Here is a 20,507-nt window from a genome sequence, read left to right as displayed (position 1 = left end):
GACAATTGAATTTTCTCTTTGCTTTAATGCAAATGCCTGACTTAAGCTTTGATTGCAGAGGCATCCACTTCAAAGAGGTACTTCTATGACAGTTATATTGAATAAACACATTTCCAGCCATGCAACTAGTTAAAAAGCCAGGCTGAACACCACTTGAGGCTTTTTTTTTCCCCCCAACATATTGCTTGGTTTAGATAACTAGCCATTTGGGCTATTTTTCTTTTTTCTCTTCTTGCACTTTCAATTCTCATTCTTATATTTTAAATTTATCAGTAGTAATCCCATGAAACCCTAGGCCCCGACCCTTGACCGCAAATAGAAGCAGAATCTCGAGCTTATGCATTCTCTCTCTCTTTCTCTCTACCTGTGACCTCGCTGTGTGGCCCAAAGTGTGGCACGTAATTTCCAGAACTTCTAAGTAATAAACTTTTTTTTCCCTAAATTTCCTAAAGGTTATTTCTGAGGGTGTCTTGGATTCATACTAAGAACCACCAGGGCCTACAAAGCAGAAATAAATATTTTCAAACTGTATGTCTGAAAAGAACTTGATTTCCAGTGCATATACACAACTCCTACAACTCAATGGCAAAAAACACAAATATCTTGATTTAAAACTTGACAAAGGCCTTGAATGAACATTTCCTTAAAGAATATGTACAATGGCCAACAGGCATATGAAAAGGTGCTCAATATCACTAATCAACTGTTGTTCAGTTGCTAAATTGTGTCCAACTCTGCGATCCTGTGAACTATGGCACGCCAGGCTTCTCTGTCTGTCACTATCTCCCAGAGCTTGCTTAAACTCATGTCCATTGAATCAGTGATACCATCCAACCATCTCATCCTCTGTCGTCCCCTTTTTCTCTTGCCCCCAATTTTCCCCAGCATCAGGGTCTCTTCATATCAGGCAGACAAAGTGTTGGAGGTTGAGCTTCATCATCAGTCCTTCCAATGAATATTCAGGGTTTATTTCCTTTAGGAGTGACTGGTTTGATCTTCTTGAAGCCCAAAGGACTCTCAAGAGTCTTCAGCAGCAGAACAGTTCCAAAACGGCAATTCTTTGGTGCTCAGCTTTCTTTATGGTCCAACTCTCACATTCACACATGACTACTGGAAAAATTCTACCTTTGACTAGAGAGACCTTTGTCGGCAAAGTGATGTCTCTGCTTTTTTAAAACACTGTCAAGGTTTGACATAGCTGTTCTCCCAAGGAGCAAGTGTCTTTCAATTTCGTGGTTGCAGTCACCATCCATATTGATTTTAGAGCCCAACAAAATGAAATATGACACTGTTTCCACATTTCCCCAATCTATTTGCCATGAAGTGAAATGACTTGACGCCATGATCATTGTTTTTTGAATGTTGAGTTTTAAGTCAGGTTTTTCACTCTTCTCTTTCACTTTCATCAAGAGGCTCTTTAGTTCCTCTTCACTTTCTGCCATTAAAGTGGTATTATCTGCATATCTGAGGTTACTGATATTTCTCCTGGAAATCTTGATTCTAGCTTGTAAATTCATCTAGCCCAGGATTTCACATGGTGTACTCTGCATGTAAGTTAAATAAGCAGGGTGACAATATCCTGCCTTGACTGTATATTGACAATATATTGCTTTGACAGTATATATTCCTTTCCCAATTTTGAATCAGTCTGTTGTTCCATGTCTGGTTCTAACTATTGCTTGTTGTCTGCATGCAAGTTTCTCAGGAGGCAGGTAAGGTTGTCTGGTATCACCATCTGCTTAAGAATATTCCACAGTTTGTTGTGATCCACACAAAGTCTTTGGCATAGTCAAAAAACATAAGTAGATTTTTTTTTTAATTCCCTTGTTTTTTCTGTGATCCAGCATATGTTGGTGATTTGATCTCTACTCATAAAAACCACAATGAGATTTTACTTCATGACTGTTAGAATGGTGATTATCAGTTAAAAAAAAAAAAGGATAAGAAGGGTTGACAAAGATGTAGAGAGAAATTTAAATTCTTAGACACTGCTAGTGAGAATTTAAAATGATTTGGCCACTATAGAAAATAGTATGGAGTTTCCTCAAAAGATTAAAAATAAAACTACTATATGATCTAGCAATGTTTCTTATTAGTATATATCTGAAGAACTTCAAATCAATATTTCAAAAAGATCCCTGCACTCTCATTTTCATTGCTACATTCCTCACAATTGCCTAGATGTAGAAACAACTCAAATATCCATTGACAGATGAATGAAGAAAATGTGATATATACATACAGCAGAATATAATTCAGTATTTTAAAGAAAAGGAAAGAAACCCTATATTTGGACAACATGAGTGAATCAACAAGACATTATGGCAAGTGAAAGAAGTCATAGGACAAATACTGCATGATTCTACTTATATGAGGTATCTGAAATGATCAAACTTATAGAAGCAGAGAATAGGGTGATGCTTGACAGGAATTGAAGTGACAGGACAATGGGAATAATATTATAATTATATGAGATAAATAAGTTCTAGAGATCTCCTGGATAACCTACTGCCTTTAGTGCACATAGTTCTGTGCATCTGAAAACTTGTTAAGAGGGTAGATCTCATGTTGTATTCTTATCACAAAAACAAAAATAAAACAGGAAGACACAAGAAATATTTTGGAGGTTGTGGATGTATTAAATATGTGAAATTTTTCTATATTAAGTATACCTCCAATAAAGCTGAAAAAATACCATAGGAGGAAAAGTAATCATTAAATAATAAAATAAGATTTACTCTGCATTTAATTTAGCTCAATCACTTTTTAAAATTTAATTTTTACATATTTAATATGTAATACATAAATGGATATAAGATTTACATATGTATAATGTTTACATATGTATATATACTAGTATGGCTCAGCAAAGTTCAATTTCTAAGGCAGTTATTCAGCTGAACACTCTCCACAACTTGGAAAGTGTCTCCATCCTGAAGTTACCTATGTTATACACTATAGCATCTTCTACAACCCATCTCTTGAGCAGCTTGAATGTACTTCCTTTACATAAGTTTAAGAAAGAGCTCCTCTGGGATTTTAACCACTATGTTTTATTAGGGAAAACCACTGTGCTGCAGTTGGTCTTAGGTTGTAACTCATATTTTTCTTTCTTTATTACCCATTTGCTAGATTAGATGGTTTTCCTGATGCTGTAATCCACACTCATCCCTGTGGCTTCTACCCCTGTTAGCACCATGACTGTCTTAGGGATGGTTGATATACTTATCTATTTATAACAACAACAGAGCAAAAGGGTGCCAAGAATCTGCCAAGTAGATCAGTTCAGTTCATTTCAGTTCAGTCACTCAGTCGTGTCCGACTCGTTGTGACCCCATGAACAGCAGCATGCCAGGCCTCTTGTCCATCACCAACTCCAGAGTTTAACCAAACTCATGTCCATTGAGTCGGTGATGCCATCTAACTATCTCATCCTCTGTCATCCCCTTCTCCTCCTGGCCTCAATCTTTCCCAGCATCAGGGTCTTTTCCAATGAATCAGCTCTTCACAACAGGTGGCCAAATATTGGAGTTTCAGCTTCAACATCAGTCCTTCCAATGAACACCCAGGACTAATCTCCTTTAGGATGAACTACTTGGATCTCCTTGCAGTCCAATGGACTCTCGAGTCTTCTCCAACACCACAGTTAAAGCATCAATTCTTTGGCACTCAGCTTTCTTTATAGTCCAACTCTCACATCCGTACATGACTACTGGAAAAACCATAGCCTTGACTAGATGGACCTTTGTTGACAAAGTAATGTCTCTGCTTTTTAATATGCTCTCTAGGTTAGTCATAGCTTTTCTTCCAAGGAGAAAGTGTCTTTAATTTCTTGGCTGCAGTCACCATCTGCAGTGATTTTGGAGCTCCCAAAAATAAAGTCTGCCACTGTTTCCACTGTTTCTCCATCTATTTGCCATGAAGTGATGGGACTGGACGCCATGATCTTTGTTTTCTGAATGTTGAGCATTAAGCAAAATTTTTCACTTTCCTCTTTCACTTTCATCAAGAGGCTCTTTAGTTTTTCTTCACTTTCTGCCATAAGGGTGGTGTCATCTGCATATCTGAGGTTACTGATCTTTCTCCTGGCAATCTTGATTCCAGCTTGTGCTTCATACAGCCCAGCTTCATCCAGCCCAGTGTTTCTCATACTGTACTCTGCATATAAGTTAAATAAGCAGGGTGACAATATACAGCCTTTATGTACTCCTTTTCCTATTTGGAACCAGTCTGTTGTTCCATGTCCAGTTCTAACTGTTGCTTCCTGACCTCCATACAGATTTCTCAAAAGTGTGAGTGTGATCACTCACCTAGAGCCAGACATCCTGGATTCCAAAGTCAAGTGGGCCTAGAAAGCATCACTACGAACAAAGCTAGTGGAGGTGATGGAATTCCAGTTGAGATATTTCAAATCCTAAAAGATGGTGCTGTGAAAGTGCTGCACTCAGTATGCCAGCAAATTTGGAAAACTCAGCAGTGGCCACAGGACTGGAAAAGGTCAGTTTTAATTCCAATCCCTAAGAAAGGCAATGCCAAAGAATGTTCAAACTACTGCACAATGGCATTCATCTCACATGATAGCAAAGTAATGCTCAAAATTCTCCAAGTCAGGCTTCAACAATATGTGAACCATGAATTTCCAGATGTTCAAGCTGGTTTTAGAAAAGGCAGAGGAACCAGAAATCAAATTGCCAACATTGCTGGATCATCAATAAAACAAGAGAGTTCCAGAAAAACATATAATTCTGCTTTATTGACTATGCCAAAGCCTTTGACTGTGTGGATCACTATAAACTGTGGAAAATCCTGAAAGAGATGGAAATACCAGAGCACCTGACTCTCTCTTGAGAAATCTGTGTGCAGGTCAAGAAGCAACAGCTAGAACTGGACATGGAACACCAGACTGGTTTCAAATAGGAAAAGGAGTACGTCAAGGCTGTATATTATAACCGTGCTTAGTAGATCACCTGATGCCAAATGTATTCCCTTCCCCATTTCATAGCAGCAATGCAGTCTTAATAAGCAGAATCAATTTACCTCCGACAAAGTGGTAACCCTTTTCTTGACTTCTGATATCTCAGAAGGAAGAGACAGAAGTGACAGGGCAACAGCTGTAGTTTAGTTTATGGGACTTTTGCTGTGACCCTGGTTGGAAGCAGTGCCTATCTGGAAACTAGGGTGTCTAATCCTAGGGTTCAGGGCCAGGAAGCACAAATTTCCCAGGTTCGTTCCTGTATGGTAAGTGGTAATTGGAATGTAATAGTAAGTGGAGCCACTTCTACTTTTGCCCTTAGTTTCCATTCCATACCCAAGTATTCGACCTACTGATGACACAGAATTATATACTAGTTGTTGACTTAGTGTGTATAATGTATTCTTGAAGATGATGATTAATCCATACGAAGTAGCATCTCTGAGTTAGTGTCTTGGTTATTACCTTCGAAAAACTATCCCATCACTCTCTCAAGCCAGCAACTCCTGAGTAATGCAACATGATATAACTCATGTATCCCATTACCATGCATTCATTGCTAAACTTCCTTTGCTGATTTAAAGTGAATTTCTTGGTCTGATATAATGTTATGTACACTCTGCTGGCAGATCAAGCATTCCATAAACTGGTTACGGCCATGTAGGTAAGAAAGGGAAAATATACCTATGGTCATGATTTAACACAATCAAGATAAATCACTGCCACTCCCAGAGTGAAATGGGTACAATATTAGCTTGTCACTAAGTGAGCTTGGAGGCTGAGCGTTGACCATGCTTTTTGTCATGGTCTGTGTGGGCTTCCCTGGTGGTTCAGATGGTAGAACATCTGCCTGTAATGCAGGAGACCTGGGTTCAATCCCTGGGTAGGGAAGATCCCCTGGAGAAGAAAATGGCAACCCACCCCGGTACTCTTGCCTGGAAAACTCCATGGATGGAGGAGTCTGGTAGGCTACAGTCCATGGGGTTGCAAGGAGTCAGACATGACTGAGCAAATTCACTGGTACTGGTGCATGGGTTGGAAAGGAATTTCCAGACATGAGACAGAATGAGAGGAGAATAAAGTTTATTAGACTGAGAGACGCTGTTAAAACAGCAGGCCAGCTGCAGAGAGCCAAACCCTTTCACAGGATAGGAACCAATTTTTATAGCCTCAAGACAGAGAAAATTTCTATCAGAATTCTGGCATTTGATGATTGATTAGGATACTTGTAGGGTAATATAGTGGGTATTTGACCTAATATGGGAGTCAGAGAACTGGCCAGCTTAGATCTGGAGGCTCATGGCAACAATTGCTATGGGGCTTGGTCAGTGCCAGAGATTTTTATCCTATGACCTTGGTATAGTGCTCCAGACTTTTGATTGGATGTCATCAGTGTCAATTATTTTATCTGTGCTTGTGGTATAAGAGCTATTATAATAGGAAAAGCTAAGTCAAAGACTCTAAAACTAACCTTCTCCCAATCAAGATTGTAAAATAAAAACATTACATCACAACAACAGAAGTGATGTGGTAGCAGATATTTAAGCCATCCTTAAAGACATGAAGGATGTAATCAGATCCTGGAGGAGGATATAAATTCACCCATTCCTGCAGATCCTGTTTCAGATGTGACATTTTTATGACAGCAGATTAACATGGTCTCAGGTATATGGTATGCACTCATTGATCTGATGAATCCATTCTTTCTATCCCTATCAGGAAAGAGGATTAGACACTTCAAATTTATTTGGGATGGAAAGTAGTATGTATTTATGGCCTAGCTTCAGGATATGGTAATTCTCCTGCCTTCTGTCATAATACAGTCAGAGAATCTTTTACCATCTGACCATTCAGCAGAATATCATCCTCATCCTATATATTGATGACATCATGTTAAACTGAGTGACCACAATGTGTTACCCATGCTGGAGGCCATGGAATGTCACATATGCTACAGAAGATAGAAGATAAAACATATGAAGATTCCGGATCTGTCCTTTCAGTGAAGATTTTTGAGATCCAGTTGGCTGTTGCATGTCTAGACAAGTTCTTCAAAGTAAACCATATATATATATATATATAATTATATGTATATGATACCATATACCTTCCACCACTAAAAGAAGAAGGATGACATTTGGTAGAAGACCTCTTAAAGTTTCAGAGATAGCATATTTCATACTCATAAATGTTACTCTGCTCTGCTTACTGGATGACACAAAAGACTGCTAGTTTTGGATAGGGTGGAGAATACGAACGGCATCTTCAGTAGATCCAGGCTGTATAGCAAGCAGCACAAGTGCCTTGGAGTCCTTATGGTTTTAGAATATCAGTAGTGGAAAAAAAAATGCTGTGTGTGAGTTTTACAGAAAGCCCCAGTTGTAGAATTTGGATCTACTTGAATAGGAATGAAGTTTAAAGAATTTCGCACTATATGTTACTGTGTCTAAGAGAGCATCCACAATGAAAAGAGCACCAAATTGGAGAAAATGACCAGTTGGCAAAAGCCAACATCTATGATTGGCTACCCCAGTGTTGGCACAAGGAGTACAATAATGGAAGTGCTATGATGACAGAAATGAAGACCATGCATAGGTCCAGTTGACATGGGCCAGCTGGAGCTGGATGAGGAACCAGTACCTGAGGATGACAGAGCAGCTGCTGCAGAAGATCTGGATGAAGAAGCCAAATGACCACTGCCAGAGTCAGCAGCTGGGCTGTGATGAATGTCCAAGAGCTGGACATTCCTGGAGCCTGAAGACCCAAACATCAAAACCTGAACCTCCCCTTACTCCCTATAAGAAAATAGAGAAGAAAAAAAAAATACAGATAAAATTGCCATCACTGATGATATACAATCAAGGTCTGGTCAAAGTTGAACATCCAATACAAAATTACCTTTCAAGGAGATTAACCAGCCATTTTGTGACAAGTTGATTACACTGCACTCTTTCACGATGGGAACTCCTGATTGTATGAGATCCTACAGTCATTTCAAAGAGAGTATCATCTCTTTCCTCTTTCAGCAGGGCCAGTGCTTCCTGACTGGGTCATTAAGAGTCATATTGTGGTGCACAACAGTGTGCATGTTTCTTGAAAGAAGAGATCTCTGAATCATCTTCAAGAAAAGAGGTGTGCTAGAGAAGAACATCATAGAGTGAGAAAATTCTGCACACCCAAACGATTCAGAAGAATCTGAGGATGCAAGGTTTTCTGAAACATTGAGTCAGAAATACTCACCCAATATCACCAAACCTCACATTTCTCTAATCAGGGTTCAGGGTGGTATGCCAGACTTTCCCAGATTGAGTATTCAAACTCTTCTAGAACTCAATTATAATTATGTGCTGGACCTGATGCTCGGTTTTTTCTGCAATACACTTAAAAATAAAAGAACTTGGGTGACTGCTGAAGGGGCTTCTTGGATTTTGTACATAGATGTTCAATTTAGTTCAGTTCAGTTCAGTCACTCAGTCATGTCTGATTCTGCGACCCCATGGACTGCAGCATGCCAGGCTTCCCTGTCCATCACCAGCTCCTAGAGCTTGCTCAAACTCATGTCCACTGAATCAGTGATGCCCTCCAATCATCTCATCCTCTGTTGTCCCCTTCAACTCCTGCCTTCAGTCTTTCCCAGCATCAGGGTCTTTTCCAATGTCAGTTCTTCACATCAGGTGGCCAAAGTATTAGAGCTTCAGCTTCAGCATCATTTCTTCCAATGAATATTCAGGACTGATTTCTTTTAGAATTGACTGGTTTGATCTCCTTGCAGTCCAAAGGACTCTCAAGAGGCTCCTCCAACACCACAGCTCAAAAGCATCAATTCAGATGTTCAGTCAGTTCAGTCACTCAGTCGTGTCCAACTCTTAGCGACCCCATGGAATGCAGAACGCCAGGCTTCCCTGTCAATCACCAACTCTTGGAGTTTATGCAAACTCATATCCATTGAGTCAGTGACGCCATCCAACCATCTCATCCTCTGTCATCCCCTTCTCCTCCTGCCCTCAATCTTTCCCAGCATCAGGGCCTTTTCAAATGAGTTAGCTGTTTGCATCAGGTGGCCAAAGTATTGGAGTTTCAGCTTCAACATCAGTTCTTCCAATGCATATTCAAGACTGATTTCCTTTAGGATGGACTGGTTGAATCTCCTTGCAGTCCAAGGGACTCACAAGAGTCTTCTCCAACACTACAATTCAGAAGTTGAGGACTAATCATCTCATGCTTAAAATTTCCTTTTATTTCTCTCATATATCAATTATCTCCTGCAGTAGTCATCCAGTTTCATAGTTTTTCTTTCCCTTAAACTTCTGATGTGCCTGAGATATTGCATCTGCTAGGGGGAATGTATCATAATCATTATTACTATTATATTCCTATTATTATTATTATTTTAGAAATTTTAAAGGCAAAATTTAAAAATCAGGTCTCAAGTGATATCAGCATTTCTTATAACATGTTGGCATTTATTTTTCCAACTCCCATGAAAGCATTAGCTTATTATAGCTTCCCCAAATGTACATATCATAATTCTTTTTGGAGAATCATAAAACCATTCATTGATAATTCAGATGCAGATTCAGACTTGAATTATGCAAAAATATTTTATATTGAGAAATGTTACAAGTTTCTAAATGTTCATTTCTCTGTGAACATTTCTAAATATAAGAAAATGAAAGCCTGAATGAACTTCAAGGTGGCAGGCAGAGAATCCGAGTGGGAGTGTTCATAAAGGAACCCAGATTTCCTGCTTTCTGCCTACATGTTTCAATAACTGGATATCTTTGGTTTCCACTATCTCCTTGGAAGCATTAAATTTAATTTAAAAAATATAAATTTCTCTAAGATTTTAAGATAAGCACATTGAATCATTCTGACAATATTTGAGATTAAAGTCATTGGGTTTTAGTTCTATAAGTCTACTCTCTTATATTATTTTAAATAGAATGATTTTAAATGTGTGCAATGAACAAAACCAAATGACTTCCACTTATTACTGCATTGCCAATGAGGATAAATTGTATATAAAGTGGCTAGATTTTCTGTTTGTCTCTATTTTTAGTGAAGTTTCAGGCATTATCAAACATTTTTCAACATTTATTGAATATTTAAAATATTTCTGGCACTGTTTTATGTACTTGACAAAGAATAACTCATTTCCTAACACTTTAATAAGGTATATACTATAAAGTCCCCATTTTTCAGATAAAGAATAGGACAGAGAAATTAAAGAACTTGCTTGAGTCATGTAGCTTGAACTAGGAATATTGTTCCTTCATCTGTGCAAAGGACTGGTTGATTCTCATCTTGGAGTTTCTGCTCAAATGTCACTTCCTCAAAATGACATTTCCTGGTCCTTCTATCTGGGGTTTTACAATATATTTCACAGAAATTATAATCAGGAATTATCATCCACTTATGTGTTGACTAGTCTATTTTTGATGTTGTCAATCAGATTGCAAGCTTCAGGAAGGGAGAAAGTTTACCTGTCTCTGCTGTGTCATGAATGTCTATCACTGAGTAAGGAACTCATTAAATATTTCACAAGCGAATGAATAAAAACTTCTTTGAAATAGCACATGAAGCACGCCTCCCTCATACTTCCTCAATTAAAACAACTCTTCTCTTCTTTCAGATAAACTTCAGGATCATTTTGCTTAAGTTTGATCAAAATTGTAGTAAATCTTTAAATTAATTTAGCATGTATGAAGTTTTTTGAAAAATTCATTTTTTAAAATCCAAGAATATAGTATATCTTTAACTTAGGTTTTATTTTTCCTGGCTTTCAGGTATTGTTTTGTTTTCTTCATAGAGCCCTCTCTTATTATCAATGTATCAATAAACCCTTGGGGTTTCTTATTGCCATGATCTAATAGTAAGAGAAGTCCTAGTACACATACTAGTAGTACTAGTCCTACACCACCTCTTGGTGACAGTGTTAAGAGAAGAAGTAGGAGTAGAAATAGAGTAGTGAGAATAATAACTGTCCTAAGCAAATTAGTGTAAGAGTGATAGGAATTATTGCCATGTGAGTAGGGTTTTCTCTCAATTCTTCTATTCCAATTATTATTGGTTAGTGGAAGCTATTAACTTATGTCAAACAGAACTCCTTTATGAATTCTAACATTTATTCATCTAGTTTCTTAGATTTTCTTAAGATATGAAATGCACAGCTTATTCTTATCTGGAAGATAGAAAAACTACCAGCAACATTAGATAAACAATAGTGGTAGTAAATGTAGGCAGGTTTGTGATGCAGGCAGAAAACACATGAGCTACACACTGAGGGGAAAATACACATAATCTGTGTATCTCTTATGCAAAAATAAGCCTAGATTTTCCAATTAGGAACAAAAATTAGGCAACCAAAAAGCAAGTGATATATACTAATAATGAAGCAAGTGAAGAAAACATTTAAAAACACAAGGAAAATAACACCTTTTTTTCTTAGGGCTTTATATACTAAATAGATATGTTATAACTAGATAGTCTGTTATTTTGTTTTCTCACAAATTTGAAGATGTTTCTGAGGTGCAGAATAATAGTTGATCCCAAGTTTATTTCCCTGGAGAAGAGACAACTCTAGCAATTGTCACAGTGATTTTCTAGAATTGAAGTTGCAAAACGCAGACATTGCAAACTTTGAGAAAGTTTCACACTATAGAAAACATGGATAGATTTTGGGTACAATAAATCCACAAATATTAAGACCAATTTAGATATTTATAAGGAATATATAGGGAGAGTTGAGAAGAGAACTTTGACTGGCTAGAAAAAGGACTTCTTGAAAAATATTTAACAAGATCATTCAAATTGTATGCCTAAATGAACACTCAAATTACGGAGAATGAAATTTTTATTTAAATACATAATATCAGTGTAAAGGATAGTATACTATAAAGATAATAAAAATAAAAAAGCATAGTCTGCAAAAGAGTTGAACGTCTGCATAAGCAAGGTCATTGACACTTAGCTTATAATTTTGTATTTATGTTTCCTTTTTCATAATATTATATTTCATTATTTCACACATACTTTATCTGTAGATATTTCCATAACGAAATTCTTCTTACTTCAAAAAAAAGAAAGGAATATATAATATTTTTTAAAAAACCTCTCATGAAAAAAGGATATGTTTAGCTTACGTGTTCAGAGTAAAAATGTTGTTTTACTTATCTATGTATTAGAAAAGCATCAACAAAATCAACTCTCCTCTCTTTGTCTTATACACACACACAGAATTAGTGAGCATCATGAAAATTACAGATTTAAAAGATCAAGTTGTTGACATGAGATTATTTAGAGATTCTAAAGATGATTATTTTCTCAAAGACAATGTCTACGTTTTGGATAGTCTCAACAAAAGTGTTTGTGTTTTTTACATCTGTCCATGGAATCTCCTTAGGTGTGATAATACTAAATGTTGTAGCATATGGAAAAAGAACAATTTGTGCTGCATTTCTTGGAAGTGAAAATGATCTTTCCACTGGAATAGCCAAGTACTGTCATTCCAAATTTTTGACAAGTTTCTTCAGAGACTTTTATAAAAGAACAGAATCCAGGTACTCAGGAGACCTTCCTGCTGAAATGAATTGCAATATCAGCTTGTGTTTTCCATGCAGTTGTGTTGGCATTCAAATATATAGCTCAGAATATATCTAAAATGATTTATCTAAAATGAGTGCATATAATTTGTTTTTGATGTTGCTGATTTGCTAAGTCGTGTCCAACTCTTTGGGACACTATGGAATGTTTAGCCCCCCCAGGCTCCTCTGTCCATGGGATTTCTCAGGCAAGAATTCTGGATTGGGTTGCCATTTCCTTCTCCAGGGGATCTTCCCCACCCAGGGGATCAAACCCACATCTCCTACATCGCAGGTGGATTCTTTGCCACTGAGCCACCAAATAAGCCTACATGTACATCCATATCTATGTTCATGTCGTCCCACTATCAAAAGGCTCCCTAATTGCAAGAATTGCACAGAAACTGAAAGGGGATTATAAGTGATTTTTGTTTTCTTATGTGAAGTTTTTTCTGTAATAAATAAATATTTATTTGTTTTCAGTAAAAATGTCATTTTAAATGAGTTTTAGAATAACTGCAGGGGCAACTGAATATGAATAATATCAAAGATCAAGTTTAGTTTTGAAAAGCAGGGCCCCCTGGACATAATTTAGATTGAAGGAGATTAGACACAGAATTAATTTAGTCTCCTTAATAAATCCACAGAAATGAAGCAGGAGGTCCTCCATGTTTGTCTGTTGGGTACAAAGTAGGACTGGTGTTGACATCTGAAATAAGAAATTGTGGAGGACTCAGCAACATTATGGCAGACAGAGACTGGTTCCAGAACTTTAAAACAACAAGAATGTCTATTGTGCACCTTTGATTTGCAAAACCCGGTATTTCATAGAACATAGCAGTCAAGCAGATAGTCTCAACTGTAGGAAAATAAGCTAGATAGGAGGAAAGTCACAGGCCTGAGAATACAAGAAACTTCAGGAGAGGTTAAGGCTGGATTGACTAGATTAAGAAAGTGTCCCAAACTATTGCAGAAAATTGCAGATGAAGGTAAATTTCCAAACTCATTCTATGAGGCCACCATCACCCTAATTCCAAACCCAGACAAAGATGCCACAGAAAAAGAAAACTACAGGCCAGTATCACTGATGAACATAGATGCAAAAATTCTTAACAAAATTCTAGCAAACAGAATCCAACAACATATTAAAAAAATCATACACCATGACCAAGTGGGTTTTATCCCAGGAATGCAAGGATTCTTTAATATCCGCAAATCAATCAATGTAATACACCACATTAACAAATTGAAAGATAAAAACCATATGATTATCTCAGTAGATGCAGAGAAAGCCTTTGACAAAATTCAACACTCATTTATGATTAAAACTCTCCAGAAAGCAGGAATAGAAGGAACATACCTCAACATAATAAAAGCTATCTATGACAAACCCACAGCAAGCATCACCCTCAATGGTGAAAAATTGAAAGCATTTCCCCTGAAGTCAGGAACAAGACAAGGGTGCCCACTCTCACCACTACTATTCAACATAGTGTTGGAAGTTTTGGCCACAGCAATCAGAGCAGAAAAAGAAAAGGAATCCAGATAGGAAAAGAAGAAGTGAAACTCTCGCTGTTTGCAGATGACATGATCCTCTACATAGAAAACCCTAAAGACTCTTCCAGAAAATTACTAGAGCTAATCAATGAATATAGTAAAGTTGCAGGATATAATATTAACACACAGAAATCCCTTGCATTCCTATATACTAACAATGAAAAAACAGAAAGAGAAATTAAGGAAACAATACCATTCACCATTGCAACAAAAAGAATAAAATACTTAGGAGTATATCTACCTAAAGAAACAAAAGACCTATACATAGAAAACTATAAAACACTGATGAAAGAAATCAAAGAGGACACAAACAGATGGAGAAACATACCGTGTTCATGGATTGGAAGAATCAATATTGTCAAAATGGCTATTCTACCCAAAGCAATCTATAGATTCAATGCAATCCCTATCAAGCTACCAACGGTATTTTTCACAGAACTAGACCAAAGAATTTCACAATTTGTATGGAAATACAAAAAACCTCGAATAGCCAAAGTAATCTTGAAAAAGAAGAATGGAACTGGAGGAATCAACCTGCCTGACTTCAGACTATACTACAAAGCCACAGTCATCAAGACAGTGTGGTACTGGCACAAAGACAGAAATATAGATCAGTGGAACAGAATAGAAAGCCCAGAGATAAATCCACGAACCTATGGACACCTTATCTTTGACAAAGGAGGCAAGGATATACAATGGAAAAAGACAACCTCTTTAACAAATGGTGCTGGGAAAACTGGTCAACCACTTGTAAAAGAATGAAACTAGAACACTTTCTAACACCATACACAAAAAGAAACTCAAAATGGATTAAAGATCTAAATGTAAGACCAGAAACTGTAAAACTCCTAGAGGAGAACATAGGCAAAACACTCTCTGACATAAATCACAGCAAGATCCTCTATGACCCACCTCCCAGAATATTGGAAATAAAAGCAAAACTAAACAAATGGGACCTAATGAAACTTAAAAGCTTTTGCACAACAAAGGAAACTATAAGTAAGGTGAAAAGACAGCCCTCAGATTGGGAGAAAATAATAGCAAATGAAGCAACAGACAAAGGATTAATCTCAAAAATATACAAGCAACTCTTGAAGCTCAATTCCAGAAAAATAAATGACCCAATCAAAAAATGGGCCAAAGAACTAAACAGACATTTCTCCAAAGAAGACATACAGATGGCTAACAAACACATGAAAAGATGCTCCACATCACTCATTATCAGAGAAATGCAAATCAAAACCACAATGAGGTACCATTACACGCCAGTCAGGACGGCTGCTATCCAAAAGTCTACAAGCAATAAATGCTGGAGAGGGTGTGGAGAAAAGGGAACCCTCTTACACTGTTGGTGGGAATGCAAACTAGTACAGCCGCTATGGAAAACAGTGTGGAGATTCCTTAAAAAACTGGAAATAGAACTGCCACATGACCCAGCAATCCCACTTCTGGGCATACACACTGAGGAAACCAGATCTGAAAGAGACACATGCACCCCAATGTTCATTGCAGCACTGTTTATAATAGCCAGGACATGGAAGCAACCTAGATGCCCATCAGCAGATGAATGGATAAGGAAGCTGTGGTACATATACACCATGGAATATTACTCAGCCGTTAAAAAGAATTCATTTGAATCAGTTCTGATGAGATGGATGAAACTGGAGCCCATTATACAGAGTGAAGTAAGCCAGAACGATAAAGAACATTACAGCATACTAACACATATATATGGAATTTAGAAAGATGGTAATGATAACACAATATGCAAAACAGAAAAAGAGACACAGAAGTACAGAACAGACTTTTGAACTCTGTGGGAGAAGGTGAGGGTGGGATGTTTTGAAAGACAGCATGTATATTATCTATGGTGAAACAGATCACCAGCCCAGGTGGGATGCATGAGACAAGTGCTCGGGCCTGGTGCACTGGGAAGACCCAGAGGAATCGGGTGGAGAGGGAGGTGGGAGGGGGGATTGGGATGGGGAATACGTGTAACTCTATGGCTGATTCATATCAATGTATGACAAAAAAAAAAAAAAAAGAAAGTGTCCCACCCACCATCTACCCTATCCACTCCAAAGATACTGTAGAGTGGTTTTAGCTTTCCATTGTACTTGCAAGGAAAAGGGTAGTACTTGTCTTTGTTTCTGAATGTGTGTGTGTGCTCAGTCGTATCCAACTCTTTGCAGCCCCATGGACTGTAGCCCACCAGGCTCCTCTGTCCATGGGATTTTCCAGGTAAGAATACTGGAGTGGGTTGCCATGTCCTCCTCCAGAGGATCTTCCTGACCCAGGATACAACCCACATCTCCTGAGTCTCCTGCAGTGGTAGGTGGATCTTTACCACTGAGCAGTCTAGGAAGCCCCAAGGTCAAAATATATATCCAGGTTAATAACTGATATCAGTACTTCTTAACTTTGTTGTTGTTCAGTTGCTAAGTCATGTTCGACACTGCAACACCTTGGTCTACAGCATGCCAGGGTCCTCTGTCCTCCACTGACTTCCAGAGTTTGCTCAAATTTATGTCCATTGAGTCGGTGATGCTATCTAACCATCTCATCTTCTGCCACCCCATTCTCCTTTTGCCTTCCTATTTAGGGAAAACCTTAACCTGTGTTCAATGATATTATGGATTTCTCCCATCCCTTTTGCTAATATTTGATGAAGAAATGGAAAGCAAGCTGTAATCTGTGCTGGAGACCAGTAAGAGGACACGGTGTCTACTCATGCATGTGTAGTACATCTGTGGCTGGATCCACCAATATCACAATTAACATTTTTGGTGTGTATTTAAATTTATTTATTTTTTATTGTAGGATAATGCTTTACAGAATTTTGCTGTTTTCTGTCAAACCTCAATGAATCAGCCATAGCTATACATATATCCCCTCTCTTTTGAAACTCCCTCCCATCTCCCTCCCCATCCCACCCCTGTAGGTTAATTCAGAGCTCCTGTTTGAGTTTCCTGATCCATACAGCAAATTCCCATTGGCTATCTATTTTACATATGGTAATGTAAGTTTTAGTGAGACTAAAGAATAAAGGTGCTTCCTTTTATATTTGCTTTGGCAAGTTTGATTTACAGACATGAGGGAAATATAATTTAATTAAAAGTACCTATTTTTTTTGAAGTTTTTGTTCTCATACAGTCAGTAGCAAATTGCAATTTAATTGAGGAATTTATTTTCTTATAAATGTTTGTGTGTGTCCTAAATAATTTTATATTTGCTTTGCTAGATTGTATGAAAGGGAAGAAGTTTTTCCATTTTTGACAGTTCACATTGTTTTAAAGAGATTTTGATTCTAAATCAATTTCACCAATGTATGTTGTTATGTAAGTGAATTCAGGCAACACCATTAACTAATCTATCCTCAGTCCCTCATTTATAGAAATAAGTTAACTGAATTTTTAAAATATTCAATATTATTTTAAAATCTGATATTCTGTGAAATGATATGCAATGATGAGCATTTAAAATGATGAGTCTTTTTCAATACTAAAATTAATTTTGTTGCTATGTGGATTTTTTATTGAAATTTTATTTTCTGTGGAAATTTATATTCTTTTATGTTTTCAACAGCAACCAGAGTAGTGATAGGCAACTGCTACATTCTCTAAAATGTTTATTTTAAAAAAAATTATAGAAACTTTTAAAAAGTTATTATTTATTCATGCATTCAACACATTTAATGATTGCAAGTTTACCATACACATAGAATTACTTCCTAGAGATAAAAGGAGTGGGAAAAACAAGTGTTTGCCACTAATAAGTTCACAGTCTCTTGGTATCCTTTTGGCAAATTAATATTATTTTCAGAAAATGCTTGTCAAAAATGCTTATTGAGGAAAATATTATAAAATTATAAATTGCAGTGGAAAATGTATTTAAACTAACATTTAAACGTATCCTTATGGATGGGTAAGACAATATTAAAAATGTAGAAATTGTTACCAAAACTATAGAATCTAAGCAAATAAAGGTATATGGAAAATTCCACTTAGGATGAAGTGAGCCTAGAAATCCAATTCTATTGCTTCAGAGATCAGTTATTACAGGACATCCTAAATATGGGGGAAAAAATTTGATCATGAAACCAAACTGACTCCTTTCTTTGTGACTAATACTCTATTTCTGGAAAATATGCATTTCAAAGCACCATGAAGAGCTGAAATTATGAAAGAGGAATTCAAAGGCTTGAAAGCTCAGCTGGTCTGAGGTGAGGAAAAGAATGTGGAGTTTGAAACACCAAAGTAAATTACTCTGGGCATGAACTCTGGGAAATCAGGAGCCATACCCTAGAACAACCCTTTATTACTATTTATGATTGTTAAATTCCATACCCTTTATTTTTTAATCAAAAGTCTTTTTGTTCTATCCTAATCCTTTCGGGATGAAAATATTTAGTTTGAAATGGCTTCATTATTTTCCAAAAAGTGAATTCATTGCAGTTTCCTATTAATGAAACTCTTGATCCTATTTAGTATTAGAATAATCATACTTATAGACACATGATACACACTTTAAGAATAAAAGCAGCCTTATGTAATGAGGAGCAATTTAAACTAGAATGATCTTTTACAACACCAAAATGAATTTTGTTGGTATGTTGGTATTCTGTTACAATTTTAAATATGTACTTAGTCACTTGTTTTTTACCTAAGTATTCAAAATATGATAACTATATGACCATAGAGAATTTTATTTTGAATGCTTAGCCTTGAGTCAGACCAATATTTTCAGTTAATGTTTCAGGAGTCAGATCTTCTAATTTAAATCAGCATCATTAAAGCTATCATCTCTGTCAGAAAAAATTAAAGTTAGCACATCTGCAAGGCAAAACAGCTCGCCAAGTCCCACTGTCTGCAGGCAGACTGCCCAAAAAAACAAAAAATAAATAAATAAAATAATTAATGTCACTTTCAGCCATTTGTGCTGAAGCACAGTATTACTCTTAGCTTGAATGGTGCTAGTGGAAGGAGTTCAAAAACAGGAAATGAAAGGGGAAAAAAGAGGCTCTTTCATGGATTACTGGATCTTTAGACACCAAACTGCCTTTACCTCTGAATTCTCTTCTTATAAAAATTCTAATTTACCTTTATTCTGGAAAAATAAAAATATATATAAAGTAGTAATCTGATATAACTTAAAATGTAAATGTTAATTTCATCTTTTTGATAATCTTGCATTATCAAAGTTTGACTGGCCTGAGAATCTGAAGAAAATACCTCCTTATTAACAGCCCCTCTCTAAAAAACTGCCATTTCTCAAAGAGATGAAAAACAGTCTAATTTCATGTACAGATAAAAAATTTTTGCACATTTTTTATGTGCTCTAGTATAAAAGAAGATTAGTGCTGGTAGTAGAAAACTATATTTGGGGTTTCTAATTTCCATGAAATTTTTTAATTTTTTTTTTTTTTTTAATTTCAAGGTCCTTAAATGGAAGGAAAAAAATGCATTTTTAGTTCATGGCCTGGTTTTAATTTTTTCCACTCTACTTCAGTTGACTGCAACCATGCAGAGACCAAAAAATTATTTCACACTAAATGTACTGTAGGAAGGGAGTGGTGTTAGTGGTTAGAGTGTGGGACTTACAGTTCAATTTTGTGAGTTCTGTTTCTTGCTTAATGCCTGGCAAGCCCTGTGGTTTTGTGATCATCACTTATATGGTCATTTAGGGGTTTGCCTATCTAAGAACTGGGTGTTATGAGTGCTCTGCCCTCCTAAGAAGTCATGTTAAAGAGAGACTTGCATTCAATTCCCTACACAATGTGAACCAAGTTTGTATTTTTAACTTGTCATCTGACCCCACCTCTTGTGATATAATCCTTAAAATGTTTTATTTCAGGTTTGCCCTAATAATGTTCTCTTGTACGTACCACATGTAATATTCACCAGATATTGAAATTGTACCCACCCTCCATATCCAGCTGTATCTCACTGGGTCCTAATTATTAAAATTCATTTGGTTATGAGAAACAGGAATCTTCTCTGGTTAGGTTAGGCCACAAAAGAAATCATTTGTAAGTGTTCATCAGTATCTCTCTGAAGCCAAGGAGAAATTGATCAACCATGCATTAAGGGACATGGGAATTAGAGTAGATTCTAATTCTATTTATCAAAATAATTTATGAATTCTTCCACTGAGATACTGTCAATAGTATGGTTCTGTTTCCATGGCTCCACAAGTTCTTTCATTTTAATACTGTACTCCGAATGCCTAGGAAAAGACTATAATTGGCACGTCAGTATGGAAAGTCTCATTTCTAAATTGTCTTTGTGTGTGTGTGTGTGTGTGGCCTGGGCATAAGATTATTTTATTCAGCAGGAAGTTGCCATGAATGTAAGAGAGAAAAGACAATCCCCAGAAGCAATTCTTGGGAGATAAAATGA

General features: G+C 36.7%; 1 long non-coding RNA gene and 1 other non-coding gene across 4 annotated transcripts in view; both read left to right on the top strand.

Annotated features, from left to right (window-relative positions):
• The window catches only part of LOC122676560, a 29,576-nt gene that overhangs the window by 7,723 nt on the left and 1,346 nt on the right, over positions 1-20,507 (top strand). For 2 of the 3 annotated variants that reach the window (XR_006335601.1, XR_006335600.1), the window contains exon 3: positions 16,712-17,012. This is a non-coding gene — a long non-coding RNA (uncharacterized LOC122676560). Of the gene's footprint in view, positions 1-16,711; positions 17,013-20,507 lie in introns of those variants that run through there. The other variant, XR_006335602.1, reaches the window with a different exon arrangement.
• On the top strand, positions 5,792-5,863 carry TRNAY-GUA. Its single transcript has one exon. It is a non-coding gene; the product is annotated as a tRNA-Tyr (tRNA).

Source organism: Cervus elaphus, chromosome 20 (assembly GCF_910594005.1).
Source record: "Cervus elaphus chromosome 20, mCerEla1.1, whole genome shotgun sequence".
NCBI classification, from domain to species: domain Eukaryota; kingdom Metazoa; phylum Chordata; class Mammalia; order Artiodactyla; family Cervidae; genus Cervus; species Cervus elaphus.
This window is presented reverse-complemented; position numbering and strand designations above follow the sequence as displayed.